Raw genomic sequence first — 15,270 nt, 5'->3', positions numbered from 1 at the left:
AACATTTTGTAAAAAAAAAAAGTCTCAAGCAAGGAGGTGCACTGTCACCATTATTGTTTATTATACTGATGGATGAAATCATAAATCGAGTAAAACAGAGTATCAGTAGCGATGAAGTGAATGCTTTGGTATTTGCAGATGATGTGGTGATTCGGGGAAAGGGAGAAAAGGAAGTTCAAAGGACATTGGAACGAGAATCTGAAGGAGTTTGGAATGGTAATTAGTAAAAAGAAAACTGTAGTCGTGCACTGTGGAAAAGAGAAAAGAGAAGCCAAGTGAACATAGACGGAGAACAGTTAGAGAATGTAGAACAGTTTACATATCTGGGTAGCATTATTAATGGAAGTAATGAAATTAATAACAGACTAAGTAAAGGTACAACATTCTGTCATCAAGTCGGAGAGCTTTTATGGGATGACAAAATACCCAAGAGAACGAAATTATATAAACAGTATTTCATACTAATACCAATATGGACTAGAAATGCTGGTAACTAATAAGAGACAAGATAGTAAGATCCAAACAGTAGAAATGAAATTTTTAAGAATGTACTGAGAGGTACACCTCAACCCCGCACATTTAAAAGAAGCGCTTAAAGACTTCTATCTATCAAACAAAACGTGAAACAGCTACTGCATGAAGTTGCGACATTAATCAGAAGATGTCACTCATAAATAACAGAGTATTGTGTTATTTTAAAGTTTCCTAAACTGACTGGATTTATTTGTTTTGTTTTGGTGTACAGCAAGTAGTCTGAACCTTTCTCCATAGATGTCCTTACAAAAAAAAACTGATGTCATGCACTCTGGTGCAAGGTGGAAGAATTTGTTAATTAAATAAGTTTTGTGTTTCTAGGTTTTGTAACTAAATCAACGTTCATTTATTTTGTTATTTCAAGGTTTGCAACACTTCCTTCTCATTCCACCAGCTTTTGAATCTGGCAAATCAGAAATTTTTGTATTTATTTTTCAGCCTATCACAGGCTTCTTGTAGATTTTTATTCGGCCAATAAAAATGAGAGGGTGTGTCCGGATTTAGTCCAGAACCTTCTCGAAACCTCCCCTCGGGTATATAAGCTGCGACTTTTCAAACTACCTTGTTTTATAGATCGCTGAATTTCTGAGAGTGTGTGTATGTTAAGACAGGAGGCAGGGTGCCTCATTCTTCGCCAGGCAGTACATCAGCCCAGGTAATGACCACCAGTTTTCTATCTCTGTAGCTATCTCCGCTAACTTATCCGAGGGGAAGGTTCTAAGCTTTAACTATGTAACCATGTGATTTCTAAAATGTAAATTACTTCTTGCTAATGTAAAACTTCATAAAGACTTAAACTGTAAATCAGGGATGGAGTGTGCGTTACCCTCTCGAGTTCCCCTTCAATTTATCTTGAGGTGACTACGATTTTGTAACTGTTTTTCGCCTGTAAATTACCAAGTAACTTATTCTTCTAGTCACCTCAATAGTGTGGGATTATCCTCTGCATCATCGGGACACAAGCCCGAGTAGAGTTTTAAAATTGAGTTTTCAAGGAGCGCTAGTGTATGCCTCCATCCATTTTGAGTTTGGGCCAGTAAATTAACCTGTTCTTCCTTTTCACGAAGGCCCAGTAGTAGGGATACTAGATACCCCTGTGTACAAAAATTGTAGGTTGGACCTAGAGAGGCCAGAAATTGTAAGATTTTTGGTGTAATGTTGCCTTGAGTAGGCTTTAAGAAATTGGGAGCACAGCCTCCTTGGTTGAAGTTGGAGAGCATGTAAGCTCTTTTCTGAGATTTTTTACTGTAATATTGAGTGGAGCCTTTGGAAGGCCGTAAATTTGTAACGGTTGGAGCAAAGTGCTCTGGAAATTTGTGTCTAATTAAAAACTACATCAGCGTCATTGGAAACTTATAAATGTGGAGCTTGAAGCCTAAAAGTGTTAAATTCCCTATTCTGGGGTTTTCTATTTTTATATCGAAGTTGGCATTGTACCTGATACACTGTTGTTAAGTTTGATTTTCTGAAAGTTTTAAAAGAATCTTTGATATTGTAGATAGACCCATTCAAGCCCACACCTTCTTTCACCTCTCTGTGATCCACGAAACCCCGGTAATAAAGAACATCAGTTAAAAAGACAAGAAAAGATAGAAATCGAAAATTTAAATCAGAGAAGAGCTAAATATAGCCGCTAGTACAGAACATACAGAAAGCAAGACAGAGATGGTTCGGACATGTAAAAAGAATGGGAAAGGAACTGCTAGCAAGAAGAGAATTGGAAAGAGAAGTTAGGGAAAGAGACCAGTTGGAAGTCCGAGAAGAAGGTGGATGGATCAGATTTGGAAGGACATTAGAGAAGCTGGATTGGATGTGGCAGAAGCAATGGAGCAGGAAAAGTGGAAGGACAGAAAGGAGTGGATGAGGCTTGTTAACCACACCCGGGCGTCTGGAGTGGGACATTGATGATGATGATGATGATGATGATGATGAATATTAACTGTCTCATCTGTTGGGATATTCGTGTACATGTTCTTTATGTCAATGGAACAGATTGTATGAAATGGGACTAGCTTGAAATTTTTGATAACTTTACATAAATCTATTGAGTTTTTAATTGGTGTTTTATTATAAAAGACTTAATTATTTGAAAGAAACCTGTGTATGAATTGGGAAGTTTTATAAACCAGGCTGTTCTGGAAATTTATAATGCCCTTGCCACTTGGAGTCTTGAGTTCATGTTTATTCATTTGAGCACATCTCAGTCATTAAAAACGAAAGGGAGTTTTTTTTTTCTTTTAGTAACATTTTCAAATACAGTAGAAGTCCGTTATAGCGAGAATTCATAATGGCAAAATATTTACTCGCTATAACAGATTGTCTTCTTTTCAAGCACACCCCCAATGGAGGTGAGCTGCATGTACCATTTCAACCACATACCAGCCGTCCTGCCATTCTTAAATTTCTGGCAGTACCGGGAATCGAACCCGGGCCCCCGAGGACGGCAGCTAATAACACTAACCGTTACGCTACACAGGCGAACTATAACAGATTGTCGTTATATCCTATTTTTGTAGAAGGCTTTCATGTCTGTTACTTCTAACTTATTATAAGATATCCTGCGTCCACCCAGTTTTCACTCCCGAAAAGCAAAGTTGGTCTGAAAACAGACCGATGAAAAGATAGTTTCGTCTGGGAGCTGACTATATTACCATCCTGGGAGAATTTACATTAAGAAATATGGGTAAGTGGTTCCACCTGTTCAATACTACAAAGTTGTCTAGTTATTAATACGTGACATATTTATTTGATCTCATTATTGGGACCAGTTTCGGCAACTATACTTGCCATCATCAGCCTAAGAAAATTGTTACAAGGCATTCTGAAAACTACACTAACATAGTTTTAAAATTTATGTATGTACAACTTGTTCTTAAACTTTTTGTTTTGGTTTACACCATAAAACTTGTATATTTAAAATACAAAGACTAGAATAATTCTTATGAGATGCAATACAAGTCATAAATATTATACAATCTTTTGAATATAAAAATAATAAATATGTTGTCAAATTGCTTGTAGATATAATAAAAGTTGATTACAGCATTGAGTTTTTGTAAAAAATTCTTCTTAAAACATATCTTAATTGGACATTAAAGGCATTCAGTTGACCTTATCGAATTTTAAACATTTTAAATTATATTTAACATACAGTAAAATTGGCTGATTAGAACATTAAAAGTCATTATACGTGAGGAAAAATCAGATTACAGCACCAATTTTTTAATAAAAACAGTTCCTCGTAGAATATATGTTAATGACCTGTGTAGAATGTTCGAGTTTGTCTTGATAGTATCTAGAGTATAGTGACTAATATCTGATAGTACTGCTATGAAGACCAAGTTGTCAGCATAGGCCAGACTGCTTACTACATTTCCACCTAATTGAATCCCTCCCTGCCATTTTATACGTTTCAGCAGATGATCCATGTAAACTACGAACAGCAAAGGTGAAAGATTACAGCCTTGTCTAACCCCTGTAAGTACCCTGAACCAAGAACTCATTCTACCATCAATTCTCACCGAAGTCCAATTGTCAACATAAATGCCTTTGACCGGTATTAATAATCTACCTTTAATTCCATAGTCCCGGAGTGTGGCGAACATCTTTTCCCTCGGTACCCTGTCATATGCTTTCTCTAGATCTACGAAACATAAACACGGCTGTCTATTCCTCTCGTAGCATTTTTCAATTTCCTGGCGGATGCTGAAAATTTGGTCCCGACAGCCTCTCTGTGGTCTGAAACCACACTGGTTTTCATCCAACTTCCTCTCAACAACTGATCGCACACTCTCTTCCAAAATGCCAGTGAATACTTTGCCTGGGACACTAATCAATGAGAAACCTCGATAGTTGTTGCAATACTTCCTGTTCCCTTGCTTATAGATAGGTGCAATTACTGCTTTTGTCCAATCTGAAGGTACCTTACCAACACTCCATGCTAATCTTACTACTCTATGAAGCCATTTCATCCCTGCCTTCCCACTATACTTCACCATTTCAGGTCTAATTTCACCTACAAATTCCTGCTGCTTTATGACAATGGAGTTTATTTAACATCCTTTCCACTTCCTCAAGCGTAATTTCACCAACATCATTTTCCTCCTCCCCATGAGCTTGGCTGTTCGCAACACCACCTGGAAGATTTCCTTTTACGTTGAGAAGATGTTAAAAATATTCCCTCCACCTCTCCAGTGATTCCCTGGGATCTACTATGATTTCACCTGAATTACTCAAAACACTGTTCATTTACTTTTTCCCTCCCTTCCTAAGATTCTTTATTACTGTCCAGAAAGGTTTCCCTGTTGCTTGACTTAGCCTTTCCAGGTTATTACCAAAATCTTCCCACAACTTTTTTTATTTTTTTATTCAACAACTATTTGCTTCGCTCTGTTTCTTTCATCTACATACAAATCCCTGTCTACCTCGGCCCGTGTTTGGAGCCATTTCTGATAAGCCTTCTTTTTACGTTTACAAGCTGCTCTCACTTCATCATTCCACCAAGATGTTTGCCTTTTCCCATCTTTACACACAGTTGTTACTAGGCATTCCCTTGCTGTTTCTACTACAGCATCCCTGTATGCCACCCATTCTCTTTCTATATCCTGAACCTGCTTACTGTCTACTGTTCGAAACTTCTCTCTAATCATATCCATGTACTTCTGTCTAATTTCCTTGTCTGGAGATTTTCTACCCTTATTTGTTTGCAGACAGATTTCACTTTCTCTACCCCAGGCCTAGAGATACTTAGTTCACTATAGATCAGATAGTGGTCTGTATCATCGAAAATTCCCTGGAAAAATCGTACATGATATAGATGTTGAATGGGAATCTATATCATCTGATGGCCAACGAGGCATCAATTGTTAGTAGTGAGACAGTCTTTCATAGTGCATTGGCACTGCCAGTGGCTACAGTTAGTCTACGCAGTGGCCTCCATGGTACGTACTAGCCATGCGTCTTGGTATGTTTGCTAGGTACCAACTGATGAGCCCAGCCTAGCACACGGGGTGAAACGCTGGCAACCAAGAATGAGTTAGCTGGAAAATTTATAATGTCCAATAACAGACCATTTATATTGGTATTATAAAATCGTACATTCCTAACAGATTTCCTGAATTCGAAGTCGGTTAAGATGTCTATTATGGATCTGGTTCCTAGCCTCCCATGTGTAGCAGTGAATAGCCTTATGCTTGAAGAATGTATTCGTAACTGCTAAACCCATACTAGCACAGAAGTCCAGCAAACACTTCCCATTCTTATTAGCTTCCAAATCTTCCCCACATTTACCAATCACCCTTTCATATCCTTCAGTTGTATTTCCAACTATCGCATTAAAATCGCCCAATAGCACTATTCTATCCTTGCTATTGACCCTGACCACTATGTCACTCAATGATTCATAAAACTTGTCAACTTCATTCTCATCTGCACCCTCACATGGTGAATAAACTGAGACAATTCTCGTCCTAATTCCTCCAACTGACAAATCTACCCACATCATTCGCTTATTTACGTGCTTAACATAAACTATGTTGCATGGAATGGTATTCCTGATAAACAGGCCTACCCCATACTCTGCCGTTCCCTTTTCTAACACCCGTCAAGTACACTTTATAATCTCCTATCTCTTCCTCGTTATTTCCCCTTACCCGAATATCACTTACTCCTAGCACATCCAGGTGCATCCTCTTAGCTGACTCAGCCAGTTCTAATTTCTTTCTTCCATAAGCCCCATTAATATCGATAGCTCCCCTGTCGTATTCTATGAACAGGACAGGCTGAGGACTTGGGTTCGAATATCAGATTGACCTTGATATAGAACACTTTCTGACTCCATTAAATTCTTAGTCTAATTTATTTAAACAAACTATCAAATATACCCTTCCAATAATATTACATCACACTTGTAATTATTCTCTTCTCAATATTATTTTTAAATAACCAGTTTATCAGTCTCTGACTTCCTTGGAAAATACACACACTTCTATGATTCACTTTACAACATTTATAAATTCCCTTCAGTCTTTAAAGTTTCTTAACTAGTTGATACTTATCTCGGGTTTTGAAGCTTCTTTCTTCTTATTTCTCTCTTGAATCCTCATTGTGGTGTTCCTCTGAATCTTTCCTGACGGTTTCAGGACTCGAACACAGAACTCTAAGGTGAATACTAACTGAAGCTACAGTCTCCTTCAAACACTCAGTGAGCTCTCTAAGTACTGTCTATGTACTTTACCCTGTGGGACACTGCTAACCAGTTCTACTGCTTGACAGTCTTAATTGCTGCCTAATTTGAATAACTTCTTATACTGCTGTCTTCACTAACTGTTGGCAGGCTCAACTACTGCCTAATCTGACTAACTCCATATACTGCTATATTCACTGACTTTATTCTACAGAGTCTCTTCTCTGCCAAGTGATCTAGTGTCCGTCCCTTCCCAAGAGAACGTTCCTTTCCAATGTTATAGAATAACTGCCTGAATGACACCAGGATTATTACCAACAGAATGACACAGAATGACCAGAATGACAGAATGATGCAGAATGACCGAATGACCAAGAGGCTCCCTTGTCACTCCCCTTTATCATTTCTCTGAGCTTCTGGAACAAGTCATCCCCTACTACTATGTTCCCTCACATCCCTGATCTGTTAGTTTCCTATTGGTTACTTCAAGTGTGGTCCCACCCGTCTCATGGATGTACATGTGACTGGTGACCTTCCAGAGATTCTTTCTAGAAAGAATTATTGCACCACAGCGTGCGTTCTTATTTTTACAGGGCACCTTGCTACGTGACTAACAACAGGTTTGCTTTTCCTGGTCCACCCTCTAAAAGCTTCTAACTATGACCTTGTAGTCTGTTTACTTGTTTCTCTGACCAATATTCTGATTGCACAAGCTTGCCTCATTCTCAGCTCACTGAAATGTTCCAATTTGAGACTAGCTTTAAGAAATGCTTTTAATCATAATTGCAATTTTGCACTTATTCACTGCACTGATATTCTTCTTCTTCTTCTTCTTCTTCTTCTTCTTCTTCTTCTTCTTCTTCTTCTTCTTCTTCTTCTTTTATGACCACATAGGATCACTTTAGTCAGTCCGTCGTTCAGGTCTCTTTGAAGGGATTGTTCGGGCTTTGCGGTCCTCCCAGTACTTCTTCAGACGCTCCGATCTTCGTGCCCTTTCTCAGTTGAAAATGTGCGTGTTGTTGGTTTGTTTTGTGTAAGGGTAAAGCGGAGGTTTGTATTCTTGAGTTTTGTATTCAATTTTATCTTATTTTTGGTGTCTTCTGTTGTAAGGCCTATTTCCTTCAGATCCTCTGATATTCTATTACACTTACTCATTCACTTCCACTGTTTCTTGCTGTATCTTCCTTTTATATATTACACTTAAATTACTCATGAGTAATAGGGATTTCTGACTGGGAGGTCACGGATCGAATCTCGTTCGATGCGTTCGCCCCATAATTTCCCATGGAAGGACGTGTTGCGAATCGGTGCTCGCGACACCCCATCGAATTCCATTTTGTTCGCCAAGTTGTTTCCAAGGAGTCCCTCACCTATCAAATGGGAGTGGGACTCCGTTACTTGCTTAATATTCTGAGCTCGGTAAATTCATGAAGCAGGATCTACCCTACTTACACATAGTCTAAGTGAGGATCTCTCCTCTAACGGGTTATGGACCACCGGTGGATTGTATAGTCCTTGGCGCCTGAGCGCAACTCAGAATATGTCCAAGATGCCCACTCCCATTCCATAGCAACTGGTATCCTGACTCTCAGGACCACTTACTAGGCCACTCAGCCTTTGCCCATGGTTCACTAACTAGGACGTGACTACAGTAACCCACACCATGACCATATATACAGGGTTATTCACCTAACATGTTACACGCAAATAACTTCTAAACCATTAAAGATATCAGCATTCTGTTTTCATATTCGTAAATGGTATGCAGGGTCTTGTAAAATAACATGCTACTTAGTCTCTTGGGGTGATTAACAACCGAGATATTGGTACTAACTCCATATTTTTAAATGGAATGGCACAAATTTATACAGCTGATTTAAAAGGTCATCTGTGTACAAGTTGAAATATGTAAGTATTTTGAAAATCGGACAGTTACTTTTTGAGATATAAGTAAGAACAGCATGCGCTGTTTTGCATGCCGCATCAGATGGCGTGAAGTCAGTTTCCTGGGAGTGAGTTCAACCACAGAATGGGTACCAGGCATGTAAGCACCTCGTGCACATGTGATGGGTTTGCAAAGTGTGTATGACAGGCGAACACATGACAGGACAGAAAGGGTTGATGTGTTTAAAACGAATAAAATAAGTACTTTTCCTTGAAAGGAACATAACGAAAGCTGTAATTGTGTACAGTTCATACTACTATATGAGTTGAGAAATAAACATAACACAAAACACCAGAAGAGCTGCTTCTAGAAAAGCAAATGTTCAGAGCTGATCGTAGTGAGATGGCAGCAACACTATTATTTATGTTTTATTTTACACGCATTAATCTCCGCAGAGCTCCAGCGCGACTGTAGTAGCGTGCATTCGGGAGAGCATAGGTTCGAGTCCTGCCTCGCCCAACCTGACATTGATTTTCATGGTGTCCCATGTTCAACACCAGGCAAATACCGGATAGGTACTTTTGTGATAGGCCACGGCCGACTTTCTTTCCAAATCCTTCCCATTCCCATCAGTCAGAAAAATCACTAAACTGAGAGCAGCCTATTACATGTCAAAACAAAACAACTTTAATCTCCCTTCCCCGTTGTGTGTTCGCCAGTCATACAATAACATTGCACACCCAGGGTATGTTATGGTACATCACATTATGTTTACAGTACATGCCTGGTATCCGTTCTGTGGCTGGAATCAAGGTCAGGAAGCAGCTTGCGCCTCAATATGTCCTTGACCCACTTCACGCCATCTGATGTGGCATGCAAAACCGCGCATGCTGTTCTTATTTATATCTCAAAAAGTAATTGTCCAATTTTGAAAATAGTTACATATTTGCACTTGTACGCAGATGAACTTTTAAATCAGCTGTATAAATTTGTGCCGTTCCATTTAAAAATTTGGAGTTAGTATCAATATCTCGGTTGTTAATCACCCCATGAGACTAAGTAGCACGTTATTTTACAAGACCCTGCGTACCATTTACGAATATGAAAACAGAATGCTAATATCTTTAATGGTTTAGAAGTTATTTGCGTGTAACATGTTCGGTGAATAACCCTGTATATATATAAAACTATTCAATCTGTAGTAATTACGTAACATAAATTTTTACAAAGAACTTTTTGATGGACATTAAATCAAACTGTCACAGTTTGAAAGGCATTTAAAGTTGGTAAATACCAACATGATTAATTCTCCCCCCTCCTCTTTAGCTCATTACACCATTACCTTAATAACCAATAAATAGTTTAAGTTTTTATGTGTGTTTTTAGACATTTTTAGAAAAGCTATGTCTATTTTTATAGTTCTCGCCTAAGCAGGGGCACTTGTTGTTGATGATGTTTGTATAAAGACGAAACATGTACCAGTAACTGAAGAAACTGCTTAACCCTCCGTCGGGTTCACCTAATCTGTGTGATTAAGAGGAAATACAATCAATCAATCAATCAATCAGTCATTACTGATCTGCATTTAGGGCAGTCGCCCAGGTGGCAGATTCCCTATCTGTTGCTTTCCTAGCCTTTTCATAAATGATTTCAAAGAAATTGGAAATTTATTGAACATCTCCCTTGGTAAGTTATTCCAATCCCTAACTCCCCTTCCTATAAATGAATATTTGCCCCAGTTTGTCCTCTTGAATTCCAACTTTATCTTCATATTGTGACCTTTCCTACTTTTATAAACGCCATTCAAACTTATTCATCTACTAATGTCATTCCACGCCATCTCTCCGCTGACAGCTCGGAACATACCACTTACAAGTAATAACTCTCATTATTGTTCCGTATTGAAGATGACGTTAGGCATAGATATCAAGGATAATTTAATAGAAAAACACCTATTCAGTACTTTCCATGTTTAATGTGGTTATTATCTACATGATTTTATGTAGACTTATTTAGGTCAGGTACATGTTTCACCCATTATTTTGGGCACCTTCAGCCTGTAAACAACCTTTAGGTCAAGGTTTGGGACCTTTTTAACCAATATAAACATACCAATATATACAATATATACAATATATACATAAAGGTCCCAAACCTTGACCTAAAGGTTGTTTACAGGCTGAAGATGCCCAAAATAATGGGTGAAACATGTACCTGACCTAAATAAGTCTACATAAAATCATGTAGATAATAACCACATTAAACGTGGAAAGTATTGAATAGGTGTTTTTTTCTATTAAATTATCCTTGATATCTATGCCCAACATACCACTTAGTCGAGCAGCTCTTCTTCTTTCTCTCAGTTCTTCCCAACCCAAACATTGCAACATATTTGTTACGCTACTCTTTTGTCGGAAATCACCCAGAACAAATCGAGCTGCTTTTCTTTGGATTTTTTCCAGTTCTTGAGCTGACTTTTTCCCTCACAGGCTTGGGTTTTACCCTGAACAGTAGGCGTATAACAGTAGCTTCTGCTCTCTCTGCCAGTTGTGTGAAGGTCAGGTCCTAATTGCACGGGCCTTTACTATTCAGTTGCAAGTCGATTCATCCAGGAGATTAAGTGCACCCGATCGCGTAACTACTAATGATTTTAATGCTTCTTTAATTTTCTTTCACAAACAACTGCATATTTTCATTCTTTAAGTTAAAAAATACAATAGTTAAATGAGATGCCAAATTCTAGTACTGTTTCTAGGCGATATAATGTAAATAAACAGATATTTCAATGGTTAATCTGGCAGATTAGTTGCGCCCGACAGTGTTATTATTTAGGTTGCGCCTGTCGGAAGAGAAGCATTCAAGAAGCTGGAATGCCAAGAGAACTTCAGCAGAGTCTTGACAAATTTCAACCTGCATCTCAAATGGACAACTAATCTCGTATTTGTCATGAGTGTCAGGGAAAGAGATGTCTCACACAGGGAAATCAAGGAAGTTCACTACTCAAAATACATCTGCAAAAAAAAAAAAAAAAAAAAAAACTATACTTTTCTGCTTAGAACATGCACATATGGTATGCTAACAATGATATTGCAGTGTTTTTGAGGAAAATTCTTATGACTAATCAAAATTAGAACAGTGTAATAGTCCAGAATTCTAAAAGACAGGTAGCTTTTTGTTCTGAAGTTGAGTTTTTAATCTGGTAGTCACGTATGGGTATCTATTTTTTCTAATATTGATGAAAAACATTCCTTTGTTTTAGTTAATTCAATCTGTAGCTTGTTTATATCTCCCCTGAAACAATTATTATTATTACATATAATTTACAAAGTTTATTCCACTTACTGAATACTATACAATGTATTGCAATGTCTATAAATACATTACAATAAGTTATCAAGGTACTAGTTTCGACCCTATGTGGGTCATCATCAGCCTAAGATTATACTTATGGATTTGCCGAAGTCCTAAGATAAAATTACATTGTGGAAATAAAATTTAAAAGAATGAACTTGTATGTGATGCGATAATGTACATATAAAATGGTGGAGTGATGAAATGTTATAGATAAAGCAATGTACTGATCAAAGACAAATAAACATTTTGTTTTTCAGGATTTACGTCAATTACAATTAAACAGTAAGAATAGTATCATACAATTTTTACAATGATGATTAAAAAATGTCCTTGTTAGTGAATGCTCTAAAAATGTACTTTAAAAATGCAAAGTCCAGATACTTCTATTGAGTTCTAAATTTCAAGTGCATCTTCAGGTAGAGAACTGAAAGTTGAACATTGGAGCAGAGGGTGTCTGTCTTGGTTGTGGTCCAATGTTTCTGATACGGAAATTAAATGTAGATAAAACGATACGACATTCTTATAATATAATGGATTCTTGCTGTGGTGTGAGGAAAATTCCCAATCCAAGTTGGAACCAATAGAACCTTATGTTGAAAAAGTTGGAATCAACGCGAGACTTTTTAAGGAAGGTAATGGCGAAAAATGAAGAAAGAAAACAATGAGTACTCACCATGCGCGCAATGTGAACGACCTTACCGGCAGAGTGAACTAAGGGAATGAGAATGGCATGGAATAGGACGGGAAAAATGTTGCTGAAGGGAGGAGCAATCCAGTGGAGCGGGTGACGTGCGAAGGGAGGGGTGGGGAAGTGGCTTAAGGCGGGGCCAACGGGTGGGGAAATGATGGTGATTGTATCAGCGGAGGACCTTTAATTAACTTAAAGAAAGATTTTTGATCCGCTAAATTGTTTTTTCTGAAATAGTTAATGAATAAATCAAATAAAATATTAGACTTTTCCATTATTTCGTTAAGGTTACAGTTAAAATTACAGTATTGGTCCAGATGTATATAAAAATTCTCAGTTATATTAAGCAGAGGGCACTTGTTAGCAATTTCAAGAATGTCCATGTCTAGTTCAATATTCGTGAATTTATGATTGCAATCGACCATATGTTGGCCGATAGCTGAAAATTTATTATATTTGACTGCATTGATGTGTTCCAAATATCTTATATTAAAACTTCTTCCAGTTTGCCATACATAAGGAATATTAGTGCAGGAGTTACATTTGAGCCTGTAAACACCTGATTTTGCGTACCTGTTGACCTTGTTGGTGTGTGACATGTTATGTAGACTGTGTGTAGTGTTGTTATTGGTTTTGAATGCTATTTTTATGCCTTTTTTCTTGAAAATATTAGTGATTTTATGAATTTCGTTATTAAAAGTGAAAGTGGAAAAGGATTCGTATTTAGGTAGTTCTTTCTTAAGTGTTGTTTTGGGACGAAATTTATGTTCGTTGATAATATTTTCTATAAAGTGGCTACTAAAGCTGTTGAATTTTGCTATACTGCGAATAGTATTCAGTTCAATGGAAAGGTCTTTCTTGGCCATGGGTATGTTGAACTAGGCTATTATATGTTGCTTTTTTGTGAGGTTTGGGGTGAGTTGAATCTTGATGAATAGTAACTGCGGATTGGGTGGGTTTTCTATAAATTTTATAGGTTAAATAATCTGGATGTCTTATGATGGTTAGATCTAGAATGTTGATATTTTGATCTGTTTCTGATTCCAGAATAAATTTGATATGGGAGTCGATGCTCTTCAGCCCTTGAATTATTAGTTCAACCATCACAATGATTACAGAATCAGAGCTAAGCTATCTCAAAAATGCCATTAGATACACAAGATGAATTAAGAATTGAGGTAAAAAAAAAGAAGCTCAACAACATCCTTTCTCATAAAATAACTCACCCAACCTTTCTGACAACATTAGTAACAAGAAAATAATAGCCGAGCAAGAACTTCTGCATGCCCTAAATAAGAAAATAAAAGACAACGACCTAATTGTGACTAAAGCCGACAAAGGGAACACAACAAGTAATTATCGATAAAAATGAATACAGTTAAAATTGAAATAATTGATAACGAGATTCAACCTCAATATTCTTCAATACGGAACAATGAAATTTTTAACTTTAAAAATGAATACATCAGTAAAACATCCGATTTCTTCACAGGTAGTTCTTTTTCCATAATTAAAAAAGATCCTACGCAAAAAGTCCAAAGACTCCTCAAACAAGCCGTAAAAAACACCTCCTTCCTGCTTACCAAACAAGAGAAAAGTCGACTTATAAGTATGAACCCGGGTCTTCCTACTGCCAGAGCTCTCCCGAAGATACATAAGGCCGGTGTTCCCATTCGACCAATCATTAATTATAGACCGAGTCCATTGTACAAAACATTGCCATTTATCCAAAGGTTCTTAAGGAATAACTACCAATTCTTATCTAAGAAGTCCATTAAAAACACATATGGAGTAATAGATAAACGAAATAAGTTCAGCATGGAATCCGATTATTCTCTCTATTCTTTTGGTATTAAACATGTATCCCAGCATCCAAATTTCCAAGTTAATTCTCATCATTTGGGGGGAGACCTAGCTCAACACAGGGAAAATAGTCCAATATTCATTCTATTGTTATATATGCTACAAACGTTGTTGACAAATGGTACACATACCCCAGGATTGGCATGCTTAAGAGCAATCAGAAGCAACTTCAATAATGTCAAAATTCTAATTATAACATTTTAAAATAAAATGTCCAAAATTTCCCGCCTTTTTAACAATATATCACGGTTTTCTTCATAACTCTCTTACTGATTCACGGATAATTATGATTTTTTCAGAGTTTCCTCCCATAATGTTGTACTACAATCTGTACCTTATTCAGACCAATAGGATTTAAATTCGATTTTATATAACATTTTTATTTAAAAAGCTATTAATATTTTCTGGTGCTCGGAATAAAAACGCAACAAAAAATCCAAATCACAGTCTATGTTAATGATTGAGGTTCATTTTGTAGCTGGAGTTTTGATACACACTTTAAAAAAGGAAAATTACGAAAATTCTTGTAAACTTGGAATTTATAAGGGAAACAGTGATATACTGTTAAAAAGGCGGGAAATTTTTAATATTTTATTTTAAAATATTAAAATTATTAAAATTCTGACAAAATTGAAGTTGTTTCTGGTTGCCAGGAAGCGTGCCAATACTGGGATATGTGCAGCAATTGTCAACAACACTTGCAGCATATTTAACAATCGAATGAATATCAACCTATTTTTTTCCTTTGTTAAGCTGGGTCTC

The sequence above is a fragment of the Anabrus simplex genome, chromosome 4 (genome assembly GCF_040414725.1).
Source record: "Anabrus simplex isolate iqAnaSimp1 chromosome 4, ASM4041472v1, whole genome shotgun sequence".
Classification (NCBI taxonomy): domain Eukaryota; kingdom Metazoa; phylum Arthropoda; class Insecta; order Orthoptera; family Tettigoniidae; genus Anabrus; species Anabrus simplex.
This window is presented reverse-complemented; position numbering follows the sequence as displayed.